The sequence below is a fragment of the Echinops telfairi genome, unplaced genomic scaffold (genome assembly GCF_000313985.2).
Source record: "Echinops telfairi isolate 266 unplaced genomic scaffold, ASM31398v2 ScPeMD7_7412;HRSCAF=8450, whole genome shotgun sequence".
Lineage (NCBI taxonomy): Eukaryota > Metazoa > Chordata > Mammalia > Afrosoricida > Tenrecidae > Echinops > Echinops telfairi.
This window is the reverse complement of record NW_022111312.1, coordinates 17,719,130-17,746,040: the sequence shown is the minus strand read 5'-3', so window position 1 is coordinate 17,746,040 and position 26,911 is coordinate 17,719,130. Positions and strand designations below refer to the sequence as shown.

The window sequence follows — 26,911 nt, the reverse complement described above, 5'->3', positions numbered from 1 at the left end:
TTCATCATTTTTTTGTTGTTCTCTTTCCCCACCTCCTCCCCAGTTGTCTACCATGTGCATCCCTGCATTTGATCTGGTCCCTGCCATACTACCTGGTCCTCACCCCAAGAATGTTTGTATATAGTAGCTTTTTCCCTATGCCCCTTTGTCATTTTTTTTTTTTTTATTGCTTACCTCAGCGGACTCATGTTGTACTTGTCCTTTTGTGCCTGACTTACTTCACTTAGCAAGAGTCGTCGTCTTATCTTGTGAGGGCTCATGACTCTCATAAGTGCTTATGGGGTCCTTTCTGAGTTCTAGAAATTGTTCTCAGACAAGTATTTCACTAAACCAATCCACCATTTTTCTTTCCGACAATCTTCAAAGTAAAAAAATGCACCATCTGGATTGATCTCTAAAGCCCTTCTTTTTCTTTTCTAGTTGCTATCACTCTAGGGAATTTTGTCGAGTTTTTATCTTCCAAATGCACCGTTTAAAATTTCATTTTACACAACTATGTCTTTTTTTGGTCCTTGGTTGTCTTTTTAAAACGTCTTGCTTTTGGTTTGGGTGTGCTAGCCCTTGCAGGTTGCCTTTTACATTTCTCTGGCTGGCTGTGCTTTCTCTTCCCCCTGGCTCCTGTGGTGCGTTGACTTTATCTCCTGTGTTGGAGGCTTGCTGACGTAAGAGAATTTTCAGGGCCTGCTCCTGCCACCCCTGTGGGTGTCAGTGGTGGTCTCAGTTGGGCTAGACTTGATAGTTTCATTGAGCTTCTACTGTCCACACTGACTGTTTTCCACAAAGACAATGTCAGGGAGCCCTGGTGGCAGAGTGGGCAGTGGGAGGTAGGTGTGGATTCTCAAAGCTTACAGCTGGTACCAGTTGACCCAGCATGGATGGTTATGGCCAAGATGACCAGAGCCTGCCCAAATGAGGAGAAAGAGGCTCGACTCTGAGCTGACGCACACTGCCGCAGTTTTGACGATTGGCTTTCTGTGGACTGGACTTGGCATCTGCATGTAGAAGGCCAAAGGTCCAATGAGAAATGAAGACTCATCACATCAAGCAAGCCTCAGCACTGGGGTACTGGGGACAGGCTATTAAGAATTTGGACAGAGATCGGAATTGCCTGAAAGGAAAACATTTTTTGTTAGTTTGTTTATTTGAAGCCAAGGTAGACTAAGGGGCTTAGAGAGAAATCCTGAGCCCCACCCATAACTGCTGGGAGACCAGGCGTTTGACATTGAAGGGAAGACCTTCAGGGGAAAAAAACTTGTTAGACTTTTGAAAACCACAAGGTCGGCAGTTCGACCACCAGTTACTCTGGGCGGGAAAGGCCACTGCATCTGTAGAGTCACAGTCTTGGAAACCCACAGGGGCAGTTCTGCCCTGCCCTACAGGGTCGCTGTGGGTCAGTATGACTGGACGGCAGTGTGCTTGTTTCAGGTTCAGCCTCAGTGGAGGAGACCCTGAGGGACTGTAAACCCAAAGGCTGGAAGTTGGTGTCTACCCAGAAGTAGCTACGGAAAATCCCGTGGGAGCTGGCTGTACCCTGCTGTGTACAGGGTCGCTGTCAGGTAGGGCTGGACTATGGGTAGCTTGGCTGCAGGATGGGTGAGGTGAGTGTCTGAGCCTCTGATCTATGCATGTGGGCCTGGGGCGGGTCTCCACAGGCAGATTCTCATCATCACTATTCCCTGTGACACCTCTCTACTGTGAAGGCCACCCGGTCCCTCTGTGTCGTGAGTGCAGCTACCAGAGGTCTCCCTCCCGTCTCCTGTCTGGACGCCTCCCCCTCCCACCTCCTCTTGGGTCCCGCTGGCCCTCATCCCGGTCTAGCTCGGATGACCATCATGCATCCATGTGTGGACCCCAAGGTGGTGAGGGCTGCATGGGCGTGGTTTTATTATCTGTGGATCTAACCACCACCACGAGCTTGAGAGGCACTTGGCAAACGTCTGCTACATTGAAATACATTAAAATTTGCTCACACTGTGTGGTGTGTTCCAATTTTTTTTTTTAAACATTTTATTAGGGGCTCATACAACTGTTATCGCAATCCATACATACATCAATTGTGTAAAGCGCATTTGTACATCGTTCTCAAAACATTTTCTCTCCACTTAAACCCCTGAAATTAGGTCCTCATTTTTCCCCTCCCTCCCCACTCCCCACTCCCTCATGAACCCTTGATAGTTTATAAATTGGTATTTTGTCTTATCTTGCCCTGTCCGACGTCTCCCTTCACCCACTTTTCGGTTGTCTGTCCCCCAGGGAGGAGGTCACATATAGTTCCTTGTAATCGGTTTCCTCCTTCCTACCCATTCTCCCTTTACCCTCCCTGTTTTGCCACTCACACCACTGGTCCTGTAGGGCTCATCCGCCCTGGATTCCCTGTATTTTCAGTTCCTATCTGTACCAGTGTACATCCTCTGGTCTAGCCAGACTTGCAAGGTCGAATTCGAGTCATGGTAGTGGGAGCGGGGAGGAAACATTTAGGAACTAGAGGAAAGTTGTATTTCTCATCATTGTTACATCGCACCCTGACTGGCTCATCTCCTCCCCGGTGTTCCAATTCTAAGTTGCATTGTAGATACTCTCTTTATTCCCTGTCTTTGCTAAGTAAGTTCTCTGAGAAGATCAAGATACTTCCGTCTACTCTGTGATTCTAAGGAGATGTAAAACAGGACCAGAGTCAAGGGAAGAGAGAAAGAACTGGAGATGTTCTGATGGCGTGTGCCACCTCGGGGATTTAAGGGAGGATCCCTTCCCCCTCGAGAGAGTCTGTTGGGTTGGTCCTGGGTGGCGTCCCCGGAGTCTGTGGGGTGGGCTTGCTGGCAGTGCTATGGTCTTCAGGACTTGTCTGACCCCTCCTCATGCTCCTCATAACCCCCGTGGGGTCATCCATGCTTCCATGATGAAGGGCATGCAGTGGGGTGTGTGTGTGTGTGTGTGTGTGTGACGTGGGTCTGGGCTCTGTCCCCCTTTGTGTGTGACCCACAGCATGTCTGCTGTGTGATTCTGTAGCACACTCTGTCTCTACCACATGATGGTGTAGCCCATGATGTCTCCACAGCATGTCCGTTATTTGATCCTGTAGTCCTGGCATATTAATTACATGATTCTGTAGCCCATGACATGTCTTCTGTATGAGTCAGTAGCCCACAATATATTCATTACATGGTTCTGTAGTCTGACTTGTTCATTGCATGATTCAGTAGCCCACGATGTGTCCATTACATGGTTCTGTAGCCCATGGCGTGGCCACCGTGTGATTCTGGATAATTAGCCACATGTCCAGTTTTCCTTGGCAGATCCAGCAACACGCTGCTTCTGCACAAAGCCTCACGTGCAAGCTCTGTGTGCAGGTGGGGAGTGCTTCTTTCTACACCGGGACGTTTGGTGAAGATGTCTCAGGCTGGCCAGAGCAGGACTTGAACCTTGGAATGTTCTGACTTAGAAAGTAGATGACATGTCCCTGCCTCGTGGACTGGAGAGGGGACAGGAGGCAAAAGAGCCAACCTGCAGTCATTTCCTTGTGCTTCTCCCTGCAGGTGAGCCATATCCCACTATACCTGAGATCAGGAGGTCAAGAGGACAGATTTGACTGGCCGGCCAGTTGGCCGGCCAGGGATTTCCCCGTGGTGCCCGAGCTGAGCAGGAGCCCAACGTGGCACTCACTAGGTAAGTCGTCCTGATGCCCGGGAAGCTCTGTCCTTGCGTTAGCTCTTAAAACCTGAGACAAGATGTGTGTTCAATGAGGATCAGCTGGGGGTAGGTCGGTTGGAGAGGAGGAGAGAGTGAGCAGCAAAGCCAATTGCGCCTGCTCCCCAGGGAGGCCGGAGGCTGTGCTGCAAAGGCTCTGTGGCCAGCACGGCGAAGGCAGAGCTGGCTGCGTGACATGCTTGTGGCCTGTCTGATCTGAAGGAGCGGTGGCCTGTTTGGCAGAGGCAGGTTTCAGGGAAGAGAGTGACATGCGTAAGCCTGCCTGTGAGAGCACTGCAGGCGCTGAGTGGAGGTGGGGCAGAGGAGAAGCAGGACAGCGTTGTCCAGATGACTGATTCACCATACAGGCTTGGACCAGGGGGTTTGCCCGGGCGGGAGTGGGGGAAGTGAAGAGAATCTGCAGGTTTGGGCCTAGAGGGCTGTCGGGCACTGGGACGGACTGGGGTGGGAGTGAGGGAGGTGACAAGCATGACTCCAGTGACCTGGAGGTGGAGGGGGAGCTGGCATTTTAGGATGAGAATGGCCGACAGACTCAGTGTGTGGGCGCGCTCGGTCTGTTTGCACCGGAGCGTAGGTTTGGCTTGAGTGTCTGGGAGACACTTGGCCGGGGTGCAGTTGGCTAGGTGGTTGTGTGGTTTTTCGTGGAGAACCATCTTGCTGCTCACCACAGCGATCCTCACCCGGAATGGCTGGCTAGGCTGTGGGTGTGGTGAATGCCAGCAGGCACATGCTTTGTGCATGAAGCAGAAGGTCAACCACCCAGACCTGCAGTCCCCTCTCTGGGTGTGACATTGGGACTTAACTTCTGAGAGAAAGGAATGAGTCCCAGGTTCCAGTGAATGTGGTGGTAACCAGTGGTACACATAGTCGAGGTAAGGATTCGGGTGATGGTGGTGGTGATGGTGGTCAACATGGTAGAACTTAGGGTTAGGGTGACAGTGATGATGGTGACAGGAGTAATGGTGGTGGTCAACAGGTGGAGGTCAGGTAGGGTGACTGGTGGTGACGGGTGGTGGTGGTGGTCAACAGGTGGAGGTCAGGTAGGGTAACAGTGGCAGAGACAATGATGGTGACAGAGTGTGGCAGACGTGGTGAGGGTGGTGAGGAGGGTGGCTGGGCAGTCGTGGCAGAAAATCCCAGTGGGTGTGTCGGGGCCCTACGGAGGTGGGTGGGTAGTGATGCTGCTGCTGGTGGAGCTGGGAGTCAGTGAGGTTGGGGTGATGAGAGCCTGGACATGGGGGGAACGTGCTGGTGGGCTCCTTCCACACCCAGCAGTCTCATTCACGTGTCCTGCCCTCAGTTTCCTGGGACAGCGGATGTAGGGTCTGCAGCCACTCATCATTGTTCTGGGAGGTGCTGGTGAAATTCCCAAGTCCTGTGCCCGTCTTCCTCCCTGGCACACTTACAGTCTCCCTCAGGTGCCACTGGCCACAGGGTGTGGGTGTCGCCTGATTCGGCCTGTCTCATGGACAGCACATTCCCAAGGGTGATCTCAGCTCTGGGGCAAGGGGTGGGGGTGGGGCGGACATCCTTTATAAGTTTGTTAGTTTCTGAGTCCAGGCGTCTTGTGTGGCCTGTAGGGTCCAGAAGCCCCTTGCTACTTAGAGCGCGGCGGGCGGGCTATTTTGAGCACTGGCTGCTTGGGCGGTTTCGGTTTTTGTCCTCCGGCCGCTGTGGAGAGGATCTGTGTGTGTGACTCTGTCCTATATTTGGAACGGGCTGATTTTTCTGATAGATTGTTGGCTGCTTGGAATTGCAGATGCATCATTAACTTATTGCGTTTAAATTTAGCCCTTGTTCTCACTTCCGAAGGGAAGGGAATGTTTGAATTACTTCACCACGGATGGAGAGCAATTAGGAAGCAGGCCACGTGCCTTTCTGGAGCTGGAGTGGGGGGTGTTCGGTCGGTGGCTCGGGTGGCTTGGGAGGGGACTGCTTGGGTGAATGGGAGGAGGAGGGGGTCATCACAGCTTCCCCCACCCTGGGGTGGGGGGGATTCGTTCAGGCAGCCTTCAGGAGACCGTAGGAATCCCTGCATTTTACCCTGGGCTTTAGATGGGCGTGCTGACTTCCTGTAGTGTGTGTGCATACACACTGCATTACACGGAGGGCCACCCCATGCTAGGACTGGACATGTGTCAGGACCCACGCCTTGCACTGCTGGTTGGTGTCGTGCTCCGTTCCACCTTGGGGCTTCAAGGAACACCAAGATGCTCCCCACCCCCGCCCCTTCTTCTGGGCATCTGTGCCAAGGGTTGTGCTTGCTGGTCAGGTAGTCATGTGATGGCCATCCCAGGGATGGGTCCCAGGGACTCTCCTCAGCGCTGGTCACCTTGCTTTCTACCCACCTTGGGGTCCTTTCTCCATATAAGCCCATGAGCCTGCACCTCTCGTCCTCTGGGTTTTGATCATCTCTGTTCTAAGGGAGGCGAGGGGCTATCGCACAGCCGTTACCATCTGCATCTCCCTAGTGAGGTGGAGTGTCTTTTCAGACACCACCTGGTGGTTTGTGCTTTGAAAGAAGATGCTCTATTTCTCTGTTGCAAACATCCCTGCCACCCACCTCTGCAGCTCCTTTTAGAGCCAGACTTCTCCCCATCAGGGTGTGTCAGCTGGGCCCATCCAGAACTCTGCCTGTGGGCCAGCGGCATTGATGCATAGGGTCTGCCAGCCTGCCCCAGATGCTGTGTCAGGGGGAGGCTGCTGGCTGGGAGAGGAGCCTTGGGGATTTAGGGGCAGGTGGGAGGTGGGGTGAGGCAGGAACTGGACGGAGGTCAGCAGGGGGAGTGGATGGCCTGCTTCTAGACGGTCACCAGTGCTGGCAGTGAATGGCTCTGTCATGTGTGGAGCCTGTCTGTGCTGCGAGCATAGTGATCAACGTTGCCGGGGGTGGCCGTGGGGGTGGGGGGTACCTTTGTCCACGCCTGTCTGTGAGGCTCCAGGTTTGTGTCATGTGCATATGCAGGTCTTCCCCAAAACAATGCAATCCCCATGGGATACCCCCAAAACCATGTGTGTGTGTATGTGTGTGTGTGTGTGTGTGGTGGTGGTGGTGGTGGTGGTCTTAGGTGTCGTCAAATGGGTTCTGACTGCATTGACCCTATCTATGCACAACAGAAGGAAATACCACCTGGTCCTGGGCCATCTTCACAACTTTCCTTATGTTTGAGACCATCAATACAGCCACTGTGCCAATCATTTTGTCGAAGGTCTTCCTCTTTTTGGCTGCCCCTCCACTTTACCAAGCATGGTGCCCTTCTCCAGAGACTGGTCTCTTGACAACACGCCCAAAGTATGTGAGACACAATCTTGCCATCCTTGCCTCTAAGGAGCACTCTGGCTGCACTTCTTCCAGGACAGATCTGTTTGTTCTTTTAGCAGCCCATGGTACTGTCAATAGTCTTCTCCAGCACCACAGTTCAAATGCATCGATGCTTCTTTGGTCTGCCTAATTCAAGGTCCAACTTTCACATGCATGAGGCGATTGGAAGTACATTGGCTTGGGTCAGGCACACCTTAGTCTTCAAGGTAACCTCCTTGCTCTTCACTCGAAAGTGGTTTTCTGCAGCAGATTGACCCAATACAATGTGTTGTTTGTGCTCTTGACTGCTGCTTCCGTGAGCATTGACTGTGGATCCCAGGAAGATGAAATCCGCGACGACTGTACTCTTTCCTCCATTTACCGTGGTGAAAGTGGTTGCACTCTGTCTGATTGGGTCAGAAGTGCCTCGATGGCAGTGAATTTGTTTTTTTTTTTCACATCAAGTTGGAATCGCACTGTGGCTGCAGGCTTGATCTTCATCAGCAAGTGCTTTCAGCAGGCAAGCACGGTTGTGTCGTCTGTACATTGCAGCTTATTAGTGAGCCTCCCTGCAACCCTGGTGCTTCTTCTTCTCCATAGAACCCAGCTTCTCTGATGATTATAGGTGTGGTGAGAGGAGACAACCCTGGTGCACACCTTTCTGGATTTTAAACCAGACAGTATGCCTTTGTTCTGTTTGCACAACTGCTTCATGATCCATGGACAGGTTTCATATAAGCACAATGTGGTGTTCTAGAATCCCCATTCTTCTCAAGGCTGTACATAGTTTTCAATGATATATATATGTATGTATGTGTGTACACAAACACACAGTGTTTCCCAGTGTGGGCACTCCCACCCTCTGGGGAGCAGTGCTGGAATGATGCAGAAGCAGGGGGGCTGTATGCGGTTGCCTGCACTGTATCCTGGGTGATGGGCCACAGCATAAATGATTTTAATTTCTGGGAGTGCAGGGATGATGGGGTGGGGAGACCGAATGATTTTTTTTTTCCTGAGAAGGGGGAAGTAGGCCAAATAAGTTTAGGAGCCTATTCTCTCTATATATCTATATGTATATAAATATATTTAATTTATACACCCATATATCTATACACATACATAAATGTTTGCTTTTTACACACACACACACACACACACACACAGAATACACAAGGGTCTTCCATGGAAAACTTCCGTTATCTTTCAATTCCATGTTTCCACGAACCTCCTACAGCCCCTCCTGCATGTCTACCGCCGTCTGCTTTGCTAACACAGAGCCCGTCTTGGGGCTGTGAGGCCGCAGGGTTAGCATGCCATGCCGTGTCCTGGGGCTAGCATCGTCTGCACTCCCTCTGCCCTGTGCTTTTGTGGCTCCCACAGGTGTGCGCAGGGGTGTGGATTGGGGTGTGTGTGTGTGCTCACAGCTGTCCTTGTCCTTAGAGCTGCTCCACAGTAAATATTTGTTGAAAGACAGGGCTGCTCTGGCTGGGAGGAATCAGCCCCGCTGCAGCCTGGACTCCGGCCCTTGCCAGCTGCTCCGAGACAAGCATGGTGCTCAGACCCTCAGGGTTGCCAGGCGGGAGCTGCAGGACACCCACACAGAGGGGCGGGGGTGGGAGGAGGAACTTGGCCTTCTCTGCATTTCCAGAGATTTTTGTGACGAGCTGCTAGGTGCAGTCTTTACCAAACTCACCAACTCACCTAGCATTTCTCTGAGTGTGCCGCCCTTGGGTGCTATGGTCCGGTTCCAACTCAGCAGCCCTGCGTACAACAGAGTGAGAGGCTGCCCGGTGCTGCGCCATCTACAGACAACGAAACAAACGGACATGAGTGACGAGCAAAACCCATCTGGAGCCAAGTGCTTACTGGTATATTTATTTATTTTTACTGGGATATTTAACAGGAAAAAACAAGTAAAACCAGCACATGAGACCCGTGGCTTCAGTGTTGAAGTGGCTTTCTCTTTCAATATGTGTGTGTACATGAGAGAAACCCCAGTCTGTTTGTGGGGGCAGAGTGAGCTAGCAGTGGATGCTGGGGCCACTGGAGATGCAGGGGTAGAACCGTCACCGTCTACACAGGATATGTGGTCTCAATTCCCAGCCAATGCACTTCATGCGCCTGGGTCTTAGTGGAGCTTCCTGACTAAGATGCACTAGGAAGGAAGGCCTGGTGATTGCCTTCTGAAAATCAGCCCATGAAAACCTTAGCAAGGTCGCGGTGGGTTCTGCAGCTGGTCAGGGGGAGGGACCAGGTAGTGTCCTGCTCCCTTGTGTGTGGGGTCACTGGATTCTGGGGGCCCTTCAAGGGTAACTGGCATCCTCCATTGCTGGTGGGTCTACAGAGAGGGCAAAAAGGGTGAAGGCTGGGAACCCCAGGGCTTGGCTGTAATGTGAGAACTTACCAAGGCTGCAGCCTGCAGCGTGGATTACACCCCAACAGAAGGAACATCCTTACATCTGGACCCAGAAGCAACCTCATGATTGATGAATGGGGCGAAGACTGAAGTTGTCTAGTATTTCCTTTTGTGCAGTCCTCAGTCAGCACCCATGGACGTACAGTGAACCCTCGTTTATCGCGGTTAATCGGTTCTAGACCCTACCGTGATAAATGAAATACTGCGAAGTAGGATTCCTTATTTGTAAATCAAATATTTTCGTAGTTAGAGCATAGAGGATTGCAGAAGAGGATTCTGGTTGAGGTTTGTCTGCTGTAAAACGCTGATAGTGCTGCCTTGCCTTCTCCCGGATGACTATCAAGCCAATGGAATATTTTTCTTGCGCCTGTCATTGATCCAAACGGCTAGGACAGACTCCGTTTTTATGAACTTATTACTACTTGTCATGATGCGCTTTGCTTCCTTGTTGAAAGTGAAAGTAGCCGTAGCACGGATGTTTTTTTCCTCTTTACGGATGGAGCGAATGGAAGACTCATTCAAGTCGAAATGGCGTGCAACCTCCACGATTTTCTTGCCATCTTTGATCATATCCAAAAGTTTTACCTTTTCCTGGATGGTGAGCATCTTCCTCTGGCGCTTATTTTTATTGTCAGAAGGGCTTAGAAGAAGCAGCTCGTTTAGGAGCCATCATAGGGCTTAGATAAAATTTCTTAAAAATTGCAAACAATGACAGTACACTGTACAAAAGCAAAAATGCATCTGATACGTAGCTCCGATACGTAGCGATGCAGACAGAAGCGTGTACAGTATGAGCCAATCAGTGGCAGTAATGACAGAGCATGCGCTGTTACGCAAACACCGCGATAGAGTGAAGCCGCGGAAGTCGAAGCGTGAAGTGGCGAGGGTTCACTGTAGTAGTCAACACATCAACGACGATTTACACCGGGCAGACCTGCTGCACACGCTCTTTAAGGTGTTAGGGAGCAAGGATGTGAGTGTGAGGACTAAGGTGTTCTCAGTCATGTGCAAGTCAGGGAGACCAAGAAGGTAGACTGCCTGTGAGTTGAGGTGTGGCACACTGGAAGAACCATGGGCAGCCAGAAGAGCAAATGCTCTGTCTTGGAAGAGGTGCAGCCAGAATGCTCCTTAGAGGTGTGCCTTCACCTCGCTCGAGACATGTGATCCATCGGGATTGATCAGTCCCCAGAGAAGCAGGTAAAGTAGAGGGTTAGTGAGAGAGGAAGGTCCTTAAAGAGATGGGTGGACTCTGGCTGTCACCCTGGGCTCAATATAGGGAAGGTTGTGGGGCTGGCACTCCATTGCTCCATTGCACACGGAGTCACTGTGAAGAGGAGATGACTCGAGGGCACCAGGCAGCAGCATCTGTACCTTCAGGCACTGCTTTGTGGCAGGCAGCTCATGGTGGCTCTGAGCAGAGGCCGCTTCTGTGGCCAGGAGTAGATGAGCTGCCCGTCCGCACACAGATGCCTCGGTTTCCTGTCTGGTCCAGCGCCAGGCCTGACAGTCTCCGCTCCATGCTATTTGTGCTACAGTGGCTCTTGAAGGGGGCTCTATATGCCATTGCTCTTCTCACCAAAGCAATTAGGTCTCTGCGACTCCACTTTGACTTTCTCAGGGATACAGACACTAAGGGACAGGCTCTGTGGATGGCGATGTCTTTGTGCCAGCTGCTGTTGGCCCAGCAGTGTTGTCCTGGGCCTCTCAGGCGATGGGCAGGGTCCTGAAGGTCCGTGATGTCCGGTGCTTGCCTCTCAGGCAGAGGGAAGCTGAGATTCCATGGCTTGGGGAACAGCTAGGAGGCCATCACGCAGGATCACCCTGCTGGGCAGGTTTAGTGGACTTTCAGACTAACAGACTCAGAAGGAAGGTCTGTAGACCTACATCTACAGAGAAGCTCAGGGAGAGGTAGGGTCCAGCACAGAGCACTGTTGGGGCTGGCCACTGGTAGGGGGGAGGGGGACCCTAGGTGAGGTGGCATGGCATTGGGCATTGGGCCACACTTGAGCCTGGATCATGAGGAGCAGGTAGGACCGAGCAACACAGTGCTCTGTTGTGTGTGAGGTGGCCGGTGTGTGGCAGCACACCTGCCCGACTCTCCCCACCCCTGAGTGCACAGAGCCAAGGTCAGGGTGTCCTCTGCCCACCACTCCCAGCCCTTAGGCTTGCCCTCTGCCCATTAGTAACCAGGCAACAGGGCAGCATCTCAGAGTGCAGACAAAACAGAGGAGATGGCTGGGGGCCACAGCCACAGGGAGTTTCATGTTCTACCTGGGGCTGGCCTGTCAGCGCACGCGTCTGGTCTCCATGGCAACTCTGCTCATAGGTGCCAGCTGTGCAATGAGAGAATGTGGGCCCTGGCTGTTCTTCCTGTTTCCTGGTGGCTCCCAGTGGCTGAGCAGTGGCTGCCCAAGTTGCCACCGGATCTGGAGACCTGCAGGAGTGGTGTGGGGAACTCGGGCCGCAGTCAGAGGCCTAGGCATGCTTGGGTTTCTTTGTAGCTGAAGGCCCAGCAGCAGCTGGGAGTTCGACTGGGGACAGGCTGGCCCTGGGAGCCCCACCAGAGGCCTGACCCGCTGAGGGGCCGTTTCATGTGGCGTGAGCCCCAGCTTCATGAGTCCCCCTGATTGTCAGCCAGCAGCAAGCAAGCGTGGTCCTCAGGCAGAACGTGCTGAGAAGTGGACGCTCCCTCTCCCTGGCCAGCCCAGGAGGGACTGCCCTGCCCTGGGCTGCTGGACCCCACAGGAGTCACATGCACTGACCAAGGTGGCCGAAGGCCCTGAGCCAAGCTGTAAAGACCTTTAACTGAAGTAGTGGACCAACCCCCATCATGGCCCAGCAAGTACTTGACCTGCTCCATCCTGATTGTGTGGAGGTTTCTGTGTTCTGCAGAACCGTGGGAGCCTGGTGGCTTCGTGGGCTTCATGCAGGGCTGCTTCCCAGAAGATCAGCGGTTGGAAACCACCAGCTGCTCCAAGGGGGAAAGACGGGGCTGTTTGCTCCCATACACACTTGCAGCCGTGGAAACCCACAGGGGCAGTTTCCCTGTCGGCACTGACTCAATGGCTGGGTTTTTATGAGCAGTGAATCCTTGGGCACCGTTTTGAGGGCCTCACACCCATGGTCTCCCTCATCCGGATGATCTGTTTTTGTCATTGTCCTGGGCTCGTCCTGTTTGACTTAATAAAGGGGGTCTTTGTGCTGCAGTAAGGGGTCATTTTCCCTCTCTGACAGCCCAGAGGACACCACACACCGACGTTAACCTCCAGAACAGAAGCCCGCTCCTCCCTGTCTGGCCCCACTGCAGGCACTCCAATCTGGCGGCCGTGTGTGCATGTCTTTCGGAGGGGAACCACCCCCTATGCTGTTTCTGAGACCGCCATCTTTACTGTGGGAAGATGCCAATTGTCTCTTCCTTGGAGCTGCTGGGTGGGCAGCCGAGCGCTCTACCACCGCACCACCAGGGTGCCCATCTTCCAGTCGACGTGCTTTTAAGAATCGGTAAAAAATGCAGCTTTACTTTACCAGGCGAGGAGGAGGATCTTACTGGAAGTAGAGGCATGTAAGCACACTGGCAAGTGAAGTGAGGACAGGCAGGCATGGTACAGGTTCAGCCGGGTGCTGGGCCTGCTGGCCACCTCCCACTGGACGTCAGGGCTGAAGTGTGTCACCTCAAAGCAGATGGGCTTCAAAAGCTCCTGGAGAAACGGGCTTTCCCACAGACCCTCTGAAGGCCCCCCCTCCCCACCTCCTGTAGGATCCCCTGGTGGTACGGTGGCTAAAGTGTCCGCTGCCATCCCCAAAGTCGTGATCCATACCCATCAGCCTCTTGCTGATGGAAAGACGTGATTTGGAGCAACACGGGGTGCTTCTCCTCTGTCCCGCAGGGTGCCTGGGTCCGCAGCCACTCCTTGGGAGCAGTCCTCTCACTTTTGTGCTCACCCGTCAGTCATCGGGAATCCTGGGTGGGGCAAGCCACCTGCTCTCGGGTGGCAAGGGTGGGAGGCGCGACAGGGAGGGGTCCCAGCTGCTTCTCATGCAGAGGTCCGTCTCTTCCTGGCCTGGCAGTTAGCTGCCTTGCCGCTACTGTGGGACCTGCCCCAGCACCTGCTGTGGCCCTGCAGAGCTGTCCCTGTGACATGCCAGGGGCTGCAGGTCTGGTTCCTTAACTGTCAGGAGATACTTCCTCACAGAACTGGAGTCTGGGTCCCTGTGTTGTCGGCTCCACCACTTCCCGTTCCCCCTAGAGCAGCCCTGTGAGGGCAGGTGGGCAGGTGGGCGATCAGGCCAGACTCAGGGAGTTGCCCCCGCCAACACTCCCCAGGGCACCGTGTGGACTCCACACCCAGGCCGTCAGCCAGCCTGCTGCCCGTTCCCAGCCAAGCAGCAAGGGGCACCCTGGCTGCCAGCACTGCTAATAGCTGCGTTTATACCTGCAGGCGGCTGTGTCGCTGCCAGGTCTGCAGCCAAGGACCAGCCTGCAGGGCTGATGACAAACGACCCACGACCGCGGGGCCCTCTGCTGGCGAGGGACAGAAACCCTAGGGCACACAATGTCTGCAGTGTAGGGGCAGCCCAGGGGCCCGGAGGGGTTATGCTGACTGTCTCCTTCAGATGTGGAGATGACAGGAAGTGGGTTTCCTGCTTGCCGACGCCATATCTGCCATGGTGGTGCCCCGGCATCTGGTGCTGGCAGGAACACAGGGCTGGCTCAGGCTTTGCCCCAGGCCAGCATCCATGGCTGACCAGTTCGCCACCCCAGGAGCAAGGCACTCGGATGCACTGATCCTGCCTTAGGGTTTGCAACGGAGACAGAGTAGTGAGGTGTGTGTGTGTCACACACACACACACACACACACACACACACACACACACACACACACGGGGTGAAGTGCCTGACTGATGTCTAACAGGTCTGTGTTTGGAGCCTCCTCGTAACTCTGAGGAAGAAAGACCTGGCTCCCAGGCAGATGATGCCCAGGACACGCACAGGCAATGTGACTGTCCTACTGGGTCCATGTGAGCTGGAAGCATCGCAATGACACACAACAGTGGCCTTATATACATCCACGAGGGGCTTCAAAAAGTTCATGGAAATTTTCTAGCAACTCTGAGCAGCCTTTTCCTGTGTGTGTGCGTGCGTGTGCACCCATCTGTGTACGTAGGGGTATGCATGTATATATACATACCTGCGTTTGTACGTGTGTGCAGATGTGCATACACACACGCAGGGACATGCATGTGTACACATATGTGCAGGCATGTGTACATAGGGTGAATGCATGTTTAAATGTGTGCAAACGTGTATGCCTGTGTGCACACAGGCATCTGCATGTGTCTAAGTGCTTATGTATGTAAATATGTGTTTGCCTATGTGTCTGCATGTATCTGAGTGCATATGTATGTGTGTGTGCGCCTGTGTGTCTGTGTGTGACTGAGTGCATATGTATGTGAGTATGCATGTGTATGTGTGCCTGTGTGTGTGCTGGTGTCTGCATCTGAGTGCACATGTATGTGTGCCTGTGTGTCTGTGTGTGACTGAGTGCATATGTATGTGTGTGGGTGTGGTTATTTCCTTTATTTGGTTCATAGAGCTTATGCATTTTCATATATTTTGAACATTTCCCCTTAAAATAACATAACAAACTCGTTCAACTTCAACGCGAAGTTGCGAATTAAATTAAGTGGCAATTAAAGAAAGAGTGTATGCACCCTAAGTCCCGTTGGGCTCCCTCTACATCTTACATGCCGAGCCTGTTACATCTTCGTGATGTTGCTGGCTTGTTAGCCCTTAGAAACTATGCTGCCGTGCTCTCAGTTGTCTTGATGGCTGTCATCAGTTTGCCTCGGGCACATACAACGGCTTATTCCTGTGGGAGGAGATGCCTGGCTTGACTGGGAAACTGGTGGTGGTGGTGTGTTAAGGAAAGGGGAGAGGTTTGGAACCTAAAGTCCATGTGAAACAAAGTGAGGACAGTTTGGAAATGCAGGCTCAGCCTCCCAGGGCATCCGGAGGCGGCCTTTCCCTGCACTCTGAGCCTGCTGGGCTGGTCTAGCCCCTGGACGGGGAGCCCTGTGTGGGGACAGCAGCAGGTGGGGGCATGATTCCTGCTCTGGAGAGGAGAGGCTCTGAACGGTCTGTGGAAGTGCTGAAGACGTAAAAGGAGAATGGCCGTCTTCCATTCCTGACTGTGGGGCAGAGAGACGTGAAGATGACAGCCTGGAAGCCCTGTGGGGCAGGTCCCCTCTGCCCTGTGGGGTCACTGTAGGCTGGCAAGCTTGTCTATATAGAGCAGTGGTTCTTAACCTTCCTAATGCCACGACCCTTTAATACAGCGCCTCATGTGTGGTGACTCCCCCCCAACATAAAATTATTTTCGTTGCTACTTCATAACTGTAACTGTGCCACTGTTATGAATCGTCATGTAAATATCTGATATGCAGGATGTATTTTCATTGTTACGAATTGAACATAATTGAATATGATTAAGGCATAGTGATTAATCACAAAGCCATATGTAATTATATATTATGAAATATGTGCTTTCTGATGGTCTTAGGTGACCCCTGTGAAAGGGTCATTCGAATCCCAGGTTGAGAACCATTGATATATAGAAACTCAACTTGCTTGAGGAATGCCTTCCACAGCGTAGTTCTCCTGAGGCAGGAAGCGCTGGGTGTCCGTGAAGGGATGTGGGCTGTTTGTCATGGTTGGCCGAGCTATTTGTTGTGACTTTTAGATGTATTTACTTCTGACTCTGTGAAAGCCAGGCTCCGGCCATGGGGCGAAGGTCTCACTCTTGAAAACATGCACTCCATAGTCTGCCTTGGGCATCATGCTGGGGCAGGGAGAGACCGTGAAGAAGGACCGTCAAGGAGACTGTTGGTGGTGGCAGCAGTTTTCAAGGTGGTGCAGGCCTGTGTGGCTGGTGCCTACGGTTTAGAGATGATCTCAGGACAGAAGTTTCAGGGGGTCCATCCAGCCTCTGTGGCTCCAGAAAGTCTGGATTCCATTAGATTTAGAGGTTCTGTCCGACATTGCCCTCCTTCTGATTAGGATTCTCCCATGGAATCTCTGTGTTAAAATGTTCAGTAACAGTAGCCAGGCACCATCCACTTCTGGTCTCCTGGCAGCGGAAGCAGAAGCCATGGTAGCAATTAGTCATAAAGCCCATTTTCTAATTTGGGTGAATTAAAGAATGCAGAAAAGACAGCTCACATGCAACAGGCACCGCAGGGTCTCAGAGAAGGTCGGTGGTCAGTCTGTTACCTCTGTTTATATCATCATCCACCTGCTACCTGCCTGTCTCAGTCATCTAGTTCCCTATCATTTGTCCGGCTGTCTACCAACCCACACACTCTGCTTGCCCTCCTACCTACCTACCTATTGTCGGTCATCTCGCTCTGTAAACCACCTCAGTCATTATCATCTAACATTTTTGCTGAACGACTTCAAGGTGGATTACAGATACTATGCCACTTACTTCTAAAAGGTCTGTCCTGCATCCTTAAAAGCAGTCATTTCTTGAGTAGCTGCAGCACCGTGCTCAGGCCCAGGAAAACAATGGCCCTTCCCCAGGGCATCTGATGTTCAGCCTGCTGTCGGGGAGTGTTACCCGCCCTGGGGAGTTCTCTCTGAGGAGATGCCTTCCTTACTGCCAGGACCTACCCACTCTGGTGGGACATTAGCTGCCACCTGCCTCTGATCTTGGGTGGCTGAAAGCTCTTTAGCCCCATGCGGCTTATGGTTTTGAACAGACGGACCAGTTAAGCGTTACAAATTCCCTTCTGATTCCCACCCCCACCCCATTCCTGCCCTGCTGCCAGAAGCACTTGCTATATTTTCAGGGCATTGTGTGCTCTTCACGGTCCAAACCTGCATGCCTGCACGTCTCTCTTCCCTCCTGTGGAATCCCTGGCCTTGCAGACGGTCACTGTGCAAGCTCGCTGCTAACCAGGAGGTTGAGGGTTTGAGCCCACCTTAGGTGGCTTGGGAGAAAGGCGTGGTGATTGAATACCCACACATCAGCCATTGAGGATCCCGTGGGGTGCCGTCCTGCTCTGACTCAAGGGTCACCTTGACGGCAGTGGGTGTGGTCTTCACTGGTGGCCCCGAAACCCTGTCAGTAGTGGTGTGGAAGCAAGGGCTGGTGAGCAGCTTCCATGCGGAGTGAAGCCAGCCGGGACGGATGAGCCTGTCTACAGTCACATGTACTCTGTCTCTTTTAGAATGGTTTCCAGGGCGGCGAGGGTGTATATCCTCACTTCTTCATTCAGTCTGTCATGAGCTTGTAGCTGCATCGTGTGTGTGTGTGTGTGTGTGTACACACACCAGGGGGCTTTAAACAGCTCACAGGAAGATCGTGTTATTTCTAATGTATTCTCATGGGATTTTCGAAGGCCCCCGTTGTGTGACAAGAGCCTTGACATTATGACCTCTTTTCCATGTAGATTCAGGGATATTTGTTCTGTCCCTCATCCTGGGCAGCCACCACCACAGATTGCTGTCCCCGGAGGTATCCTGTGCCACCCTTCACAGGGGTTCTGCCACCCCCTCCAGCAATGACCCAACCCTACCCCTGTGCCCATGGCAACCATGGATCACCTCCACTTGGTCACTTGGGCCTGTCTGGGCCTCCTGCACTGCTGCCCTGAGGCTCAGTGCTTACGTACTCCACTGCCTCGGAGAGGAGGTAGTGGTGATGGTGGTGAGGTGTTGGCCACCAGCCCTCCCTCACAGCGACACCAGATAACAGGAGGACACACGGTGTTGCTGTGTGCCAGCCCGTCTTGTTAAGGGTCTTCTTCCTCTCGCTGCCCCTCCACTTTACCAAGTGTGATGTCTCCTCCTGCAGGGACTGGTCCCCCTGATGACACACTTCAAGTACTCGAGATGAGCCGTGAAGCCCCCATGGGGCAGAAGGGATCTACCCTGTCAGGGTTCTACCCACGGGCTGCCACAGTGGGTGCTTCCTGTCTGGGACTGCACCGTGCTGGTTCTTTTGTGACAATAGACAGTACCCAGGCCCTGCTTACCATTCTGTGGCACAGCTCAGCCACTCCTCCTCAGTGCCTCTCTGCTCGGGCCCTGGCTCCTGGACACCCAATGCCTCCTTGGCTTGTGCCCCACACTCGGCAGAACACGGAGGGAGCACAGGAAGCCGGGGCCGCCTGCCAATGGCTCCTGAGGAAGAGCCGGCTCTCTTGGGTCTGCTGCACCTGCACATCTGGAAAGGACACTCCTGGGAAGCACAGGGCCTCATGCAGCAGACAGACGGTGAGAAAGAAGCAGCCCGCACTCAGGACCTGACCTGGACCTGCGGGGTCGTCAGCTTGGCTCATGGCACCACTTTCCTCTGGAACTGGTGCCAGGGCTGGCTGACATGGGCAGGGCAGGTTGTGGGGAGAAAGAGGGAACAGGAGGAGCCCCCGTGCCCCAGTGCCCTGCCTGGGTGCTGCTCCTGTGCTGTGTGGTTGTCGGGTGCCATCGAGTCGGTTCCGATCCATAGTGACCGAGTGCCCCACAGAACACAACACTGCCTGGTCCTGCAGCATCCTCACAATGTTCCCACGCCCAAACCCATAGTTGCAGCCACTGTGTCAATCCATTTTCTTGAGGACCTTCTCCTTCGCTGCCCCTCTACTTTACCTTCTCCGAGGACTGGTCTCCTGATGACACATCCAGAGTATGTGCCATCCTTGTCTCTAAGGAGCATTCTTGCCAGATCTTTTCCCCCAAGTCCTTTTAGCGTTCATGGTACTTCCAATATACTTCTCCAGCACCACACTTCAACTGCATCCATTCAGTGTTCAACACTCACATGCATGTGAGGCAGTGGACAGAGCCATGTCTTGGGTCACGCCCACCTTTGTCCTCAGAGTAACATCTTTGTTCTCCGACGCTCTAAAGAGGTCCGTGCAGCAGATTGCTTCATTCATCAGAGAGCTGGCTTAGAAGAAGAAGAACGTGGGGCATCAGGATTGGATGAAGGTTTACTAGCCTGCAATATGCAGGTGACACAGCCTCACTTGCTGAAAGTTAGGAAGCACTGAAGCCCTTGCTGATGGAGATCAAGGACTGCAGCCCTCAGTGTGGATTACAACTCAATGTAAAGAAGATCCAGATCCTTACAACTGGACCAGTGGGTGGTAGCATCTTGATAAAATGGAGACAAGGTTGAGGATGTCATGGATTTTCTCTTGCTTGGATCCACAATCAGTGCCCATGGAAGCAGCAGCCAAGAGACCAAAAGACACATGGTATTAGTTTCTGCATAAGCCCCTGTGACTGTTTCCAAGACCAAATCTCAGATCTTTCTGGCCAAACCAAGCCCACAGCTATGAGTTAATTCTGACACGTCACCACCTCATGTAGGTTTCTACAGGCTCATCTTTCTCCCCTGGAGCGGCTGGTGGGCTTGAACTTGCCGTTAGTAGCCAACGCTTACCCTGCAGCACCACCACAGCCCCCGAGGCCAGAGGCTAGCGAGATGGTGCAGGGCTGCCTTAGCCCTGTGGCTTTGCCCCTGCTGGCTGGTGCGCACCGCATCCACTTGCAGACTTGGCACTGAGCAGCTGCTCAGGGAGATGGTCCCTGTGATAATAAGGGGGCTGCTCTCCAGAGAGCCTTTACCAACAGCAGGGTGACACCCGGGGGGGTGTCGAGAGGTTCAGCACACCTTTGATGGTGCTTCTCTGAGCCCTGTGTGCAGGTGACAGGCTGCGTGCTGTGTGGGGGCTGGTAGCTCAGCGCTGCTCTTCAGGACAAACTCAATTAGCATATCAGACTAGAGGCCAGGCTGGGCAGTAAGTGAATTTCCAGCCCATGGATGTGACTCGATTCTGGCATGATGGATGTGTCCCAGCCCAGTGCCTCTCAGTCCAGGAGGAAGTGAGGGGGTAATTGCATTGACCTGTGTGCGTGAGCAAGGCCCCGGGGCTCCCGGGGTGATAGGAGCTCTGTCCACTGTCACGTCTGAGCAAAGACCTGGCAGGTGGCTGCTTTGGGACTGTGACTGATAGCCCGGGCCAGTGACCTAATAGCTGTGGGTGGCCTTCTGGGTGAAAAATCCAGTGCCATCCAGTCCATTCCGACCCACAGTGACCCCATATCAACTGTAGATCTTCATGGGAACAGATTCCTCATCTTTCTCTCAAAGAGTGGCTGGTGGGTTTGAACTGCCAACCTTACGGTTAGTAGTCCATACTTAACCCACAGCAGTACCAGCATGCCTCTTTAAACATAAGGGACTATCAACTTTACCCTCTTGAGTGAGGCTGGTAGTCTGGGTCTTTCCAGGAGTCTATCCAGGGACTCTCGGAGGAGCGCTTGACTGGCTGGTTGGGGGCAGGTGGGCACCGTGGCACAGGGATATCAGCATGCTGTCAGGGGCACCAGGGTCCTGTGTTACTGCATAGATCAGGTCTCCGGGGGTGCTCAGGAAGTCCCAACACCTGCCCCAACATTGGGATGTGGACAGCAAGGGAAACCAGAGCTGCCTCTGAGCTCCCCGCCCGAAGGGATGGGTGCCCTCAGGTGCCAACCCAGGGACCCGGTCCCTAAGGTATCCTAGATCATGGATCAGGGCTGGCAGACCGCTGCTCTCGAGCTGTGTGGGGCTCTTTCGGCATGTACACATGGCTCTGAAGTGACATTGAACATTTTAAAGCATTTTATTCAGGTAATGGTGACTTTGTAAAAAAAATTACTTATGGCCCTCAAATAACTTTGAAGTTGTAAGGGACAGGATTGGCCCCTCCATCTCAAGAGTCTGGTCTCGCTTCAGGTGGCATCATCTTCCTGTAGTTGTCCCTGAGCCTAATCGACTCTCTCCATAGCTCGGGGCATTCGGCTGGCAAGCCCAGTGATTCGGCATGACCGTAGTACCGTTTCAGAAGAAAACCCCCATTTTCCATCGGATCCTGTTTATGGGGCGGGGGTGGGAGCCTGCAGCACCTGTTCAGGGAAGGCAGGCCCACGGAGAACAGTAGTGGATCAGGTCCCGTGGAAGTGGGCTTGTGAGAGAAAGCGTGGTCAGCGTGGATGGGTTGAGAGGAAAGCTTTGGGAAAGAATAGAAGAGGGGCCCCTGGAGAAGGCCCACTGCCTGGGACAGGCTGACCTGGGAGGGTTCTGAAGACTCGGGAGCCCGAATTGGAGGCCCTCCCAGTGCTGAGCAGGTGTGTGGACAGCTGCTTCCCCAGCAGGGACTCAGGCAGAGAATGGTGGGTGGGGATCTTCCTGCTCCGTGTTAATTTACAAACTCCCCTCGGGTGGGAGGAGCATGAAATGTAATGACTTTCTAAGAGACCAGCTGTGGGGTAGTCCCTGATGCCTGGTCGTTTTCAGTGACTTTCAAGCCACTTTAAGCTGCTAGGACCCTTCAGAAAGACGGAGCTGGAAAACAGCCAGGCTGCAGCGCGACTGTCACGGGGCTCCTCCCCCTCGGTCTGACCTCACGGTTGTTAGGGGTCTTGAGTCAACTCATAATGCCCATGTGCAGTGGTAGGAGACCCTGCCCGGTCCCACGCCATCCTCACAACTGCTGCCCTGTGGGATATCACCATTGGGGCCACTGTGGCGGTCCTTCTCATGGTGGGCCGTACCTGTACCTGACTGAGCGTAATGTCCCTTTCAGGACCGGTGTCTCCTGATCCCCTGTCCGTAGGATGTGAGACAAAGTCTTGCCCTGCCGAGGACCATTCTGATTGTGCTTCTTCCAGGACAGCTTGCCCATTCTTCTGGCACCCACGCCACCTAGAACACTCAGATCCCTGAGGGCAAGAGCCACCTCCAGTGTCCCCCATACTGCTGCCTCTCAGTTGGTGCCATGCTGTCCCCCACTCGCCTGGCTCCCCTTCCCTGAGGCCCCAGCTCTGTACCCTGCAAAGTGCTGCACCCGTGGCTCTTGGAAGAACTGCCCCCACCCTCCGTGAGTTCATGAGACTGTAACTCTTTACGGGAGGGGAAAACCTCTCTTTCTCTCAAGGGGTGCCCGGTGGTCTTGAACTGCCGGACTTGTGGTTAGCAGCCCAGTAGAGAACCACAACACCACCAGAGGTCCTGGTGCGGTGAGGGGTTAGGGGCATGGCTCTGCTGGGCCAGTGAAATTCAAGGCAGAGAGGTCCGCTCAGAAGGTGATGACGACTATTGGGGGATTCAAAGTGTGTCGTCATGAAAGATAGTTTGGAAGGACACAGGGTGAAGGTGGGGCTTATTAGGAAGAAGTTTTACAAAATTTGAAAACCGTGTTGGCGAGGAAAAGGCCAGGAAAGTTACTCCAAGGCTTTTTCCATCACGGCGGTGCACCTGCGCATGGGTGTCCCAGGGCAGTGTTGTTGGGAACCCGACCCCATCCATGCTGCAGCCCTGAGCTTGCCTCTGCAGACTGCTTTTTGTCCCTTAAACTAAAACTAAAATATTGCAAAGGGACATATTTTGAATCCCTGGAGGATGCCAAAACAGATACTTTGATTCTCCAAAAGACTCAGTGCCATCGAGTCAGTGCCCCATAGAACAGAGTAGAACTGCCCCTGTGGGTCTCCAAGATGCCGGCCTTCACAGGGGCAGACAACCTCGTCTTCCTCCCAGTGGAAGGTTAAACCAAACCGAACTCAAGCTGCTGTGTTGATTTCAACTCATGGCGACCCTATAGCACAGTGGCTATGTGCTGGGCCGCCAACCACAAGGTCAGCAGTTCAAAACCACCAGCCACTTCTTGGGCAAAAGAGGAGGCTGTGTGCTCCCGTAAAGAGTTTGTCTCGGAAACCCACAGGGGGCACTCCTCCCCTGCCCTCAAAGGTGGCCAGAAAGGAAGATGGGAGAGAGATGGAAACTTCCCTTCAGAAGTGTATAGACCTAGCTGAAGGGCGTATCGAGAAACGGTAGCTTTTTGATATTTGTATTTAATACAGTTTGTGTTTCTATGCTTTTGTGGCAAGACATTAAGACTTTGTCTCTTTAGGACTTACCAGCTTCTGTCCCAATGCTCTCCTTGGCCTCTCGGCCCTCCCTCTGTGTTCCGACAAGATGCATTTTCCTTGTGCTGAAGGTTGGCACTGAGCTGTGGTAGTTCACTGGGCTGGTGAACACTTGGCCTGTGTGAGTGGGAGGCTGCCGTGGCCATTGTGGTAGTTACATAATTTCGTATCAACGTGCAGATATATAAAACTGTAGCAGTGGAATCTAGCCTGTGAACCAGGTCTCAGCCTGATGGCGCCTCCTGCGGCCTTGGCCTTCTCATAAGGAGTGTCCTGGGAACCTCTGCCTTTCTCTCTGCCTTTGCCTTCCTGCTGGAGGACCCTGGTTGCTGCCAGAGCCCTGGAGATGCATCCGCCACCATTGGATCCATGGGACTTTGCACCCAACGGACTGTGACCTTCTTGCCTTCGGCATCATTGCATGTGTCTGCGTGAGTCTGAAGAGGGACTTATGGACTTGAGTTGGACTGGACTGGGATGTCCTCCTGATATGCAATTTCTTCTTGATACACAGCTCTCTCTTACACACACACACACACACACACACACACACACACACACGAGTGCCACTGGGTTTGTTTCTCTAGTCAACCCGGCTTCACAGCCATCCCTGTTGCTAGTGGCTGTCCCCAGTGCCTGGCAGAGAAGAGTGTTTGCTGAGTCTGAGGCAGCGAGAGGCCCAGCCCCACCCGGCAGCTGTGTTTGTTTGCAGAGAGAGGTGTGTTTGTTGGCGATCACAAAATATTATGATCCCATATGTCCAAGCTGATCATAACTGTGAGATGCTTATTTTCGGGCTTCTCTGCGTGCTGATGGGTCCGAGGCCCTGCGTGCTGTTCTCTGGGAGACAATGAGGGAGGATGGGGGCCTCTGTCAGCAGAAGCACTTTGCTGCAGCCCCAGAAATGTTTGCTGGCGTGATGGTTTTGTCTTGAGTCTCGGGCAGCAGCATCAAACCCTCATTGTCATCCAAGTGATGATGATGGCTAATTGCCATCCCAGTGGTGATGATAATGACAGCTGATAATAATCAGGCCTCCATGCTGTGCCAGACTCGAGGTGGGGCAGCATCTAAGCCGATCTGCATGCCAGGCTGCTTCATCATGGTGAGCTGAGGGGTAGATGCCCCACTGCCCTTGCTACCCAGATGTGGAGACCAAGTCGCAGAGAGGCTAACAAGCTTCCCACAAACCAGTCAGTCAGGACAGATGGAGGAGGTGGGACTTTAGAGTCAGCCCCACTCGCCCTCAAATGAGCACAGGGACCAGGCTGACCACAGACAAGGTCAGGACAAGAAGGAACAGTCGGTAGGATTTCCTCCAAAGCTGGCCTCTCCAGGTGGCTGAGCTGCCTTCAAGTGCTGACTTACATAGGTGGATGTGTGTGTCTCTGCGTCTTACGTCGCATCTTTGTCTGAGTGGTTACTGACATTGGGTCACACAGATGGCGTGCGAGGGCAGGCTGTCTAGAGAGACAAAACCAGTAACACTCATGTGTAAAGAAAGGACTTTACATCAAGAAGTCACTTCATATCAAGATGTCTATGGACTAGTATCGGACTGTATCCAACTGAAGTCCGTGGGTTTGATGCCAGCTTATATGCTCTGTAGCCTCAGGCCAGTGATGCTGAGGGGTCAGGGGGGAAGCAGGGAGACCACAGGCTGGTGGGGGCAGAGTCTGGGGAAACGTAGCAGGGTGCTGGCAGCTCTCAGGTTGGTGGCCCACAAGGGGCCACCTCTGGAGGCAGGCACAGCGTCCCAGCAAGCAGGAAGGCAAAGGGACAGAGGAAGAAGGGAGTGGTCCCCAGTGTTGCTCTTATAAAAGTCCACTCCTCCCAGGAGGCGTCATCAGACTGGGGCCTGATGGGCAGGTTGCTCCACCTACCTCCACAAGTGCACGTTGGTATAAAATCTAACTTCCATGGATGCTTTTATTTATTTTTTAAAAGTGATTCAGTACTTATGGGTGATATTTTTTACTTTATACATGTATGTATGTGTACTTTATAAACCAGTAACCAGTTCAAGTCTCAAATAACATCTCCTGGGAGTCTTCTGGTGCCCATTGGACCAATAACTGTGGACTTAAAGAATTTGAGGTCCAGTTCCACACTCTTCCTTCCTCCCATCAGGCTTTATCGATGGTGGCCCTCATCCAAGGGCTGCTGGTGGTGGCCGGGCACCGTCTAGTTCTCTGGTCTAAGAGGAGACGAGCTTCTGCACACCGGAGTCCCCTCTGTGTCGTTGGCTCCATAGTTTCCGATGGCTGACTTTTCAGAAGGAGTCTCCTGTTCTGCCTTCAACTCCTGGTGACACAGCTGAGCGTGTTAACTGGGTCCAGCAAACGGGCTCCCCTTTCATCCAACCCAATGTCCTCGTAGATGCAATGGAGGCATATTTCTTCGGAGAGCCCCATGTCCTGGTCTGCAAATGCTTTTGGGCTGGGGGACAGACACAGCTGTTTGGACCAAGAAATGAAGAAATGGAGAGGAAAGCCCAGCAGAGCTGGCTTCCTCTCAACACCCTTGTGTTATGGCATTTCTCACATCTTCTTGGACTCCTGCCCACTCTTTCTGCCCTTTCCTGTGACCCAGGGCTTGGGCCTGTGGATGGCATATCGCCCATCTTCTGTGCACTTTGCTTTCCAGTTGGATTTGGCCAACTGTGGACACCACCCTGAGGTTGGAGGTGTGTTCCAGTCAAAACTTCATACCCATTTTGTTTCATCTTGCTGATTGTCATTCTCCCACTGTAAGTAACTTCACTGTGTTAGTCTGGGTAAACTAGAGAAACAAATCTGGGGAGACTCATATGTGTGTAAGAGAGAACTTTATATCAAAGAGTAATTGTATATTAAGAAAACATTCCAGCCAACTCCGTCAAGTCCGTAAGTCCGATATTAAACCATATGTCCGATACCAATCTATGAATTCTTCTTCAGACTCATGCAACACATGCAATGATGCCAAATGCAGGAAGATCACAGGCCAGTAGGTAGAAAGTCTTGTGGATCCAGCAGTGGTGGAAGCATTTCAGCGCTGGCGTGGGTCTCCACATGGCTTCTCCTGCTCCAGGGCTCTGGCTCTATCAGCGTAGCTCCATGAGGCTTGTTAACAGAAATGTCTCGCGGGGAGAGTCTGTGTATCTGGCCTCCAGTGAGCTATTTATCTCCTTCGAGGCTCTAAATGAGGCCATCAAGGTGCAACCTGATTGACAGGCTAGACTCCTCTCCTTCTCAGGTTGACAGGAGATGATGCTCTGCCACAATCACGCACCCCTTTCTCCCCTGCCCTCCCCGTTTCCATTCCTCCTCGTTTTCTGACCACTCTGAGCCTTGTTCTTGGATCAGCGCTCCCCTAGATACCACCAATGACCGATTGCGGTAAGGTGTGCAGACCTTCTTAGTGTTATTGCGCCCCTTATAGACGGTCTGTAGTTTATCTGAAAATCGAGCTGTGGGGCTGAGTTCCTTTCCAGACCCGAAGGATGACCCAGGACCAGACCCCCAGCTCT

At 53.0% G+C, this 26,911-nt stretch overlaps 1 protein-coding gene across 4 annotated transcripts in view; it reads left to right on the top strand.

Annotated features, from left to right (window-relative positions):
- Positions 1–26,911, top strand: part of RIMBP2 (RIMS binding protein 2) — a 96,398-nt gene that overhangs the window by 12,743 nt on the left and 56,744 nt on the right. For all 4 annotated transcript variants that reach the window (XM_030887439.2, XM_045296821.1, XM_045296822.1 and 1 more), the window contains exon 2: positions 3,534–3,663. The gene's annotated coding sequence lies outside the window, so the exon portion shown is untranslated. The remainder of the gene's footprint in view (positions 1–3,533; positions 3,664–26,911) is intronic.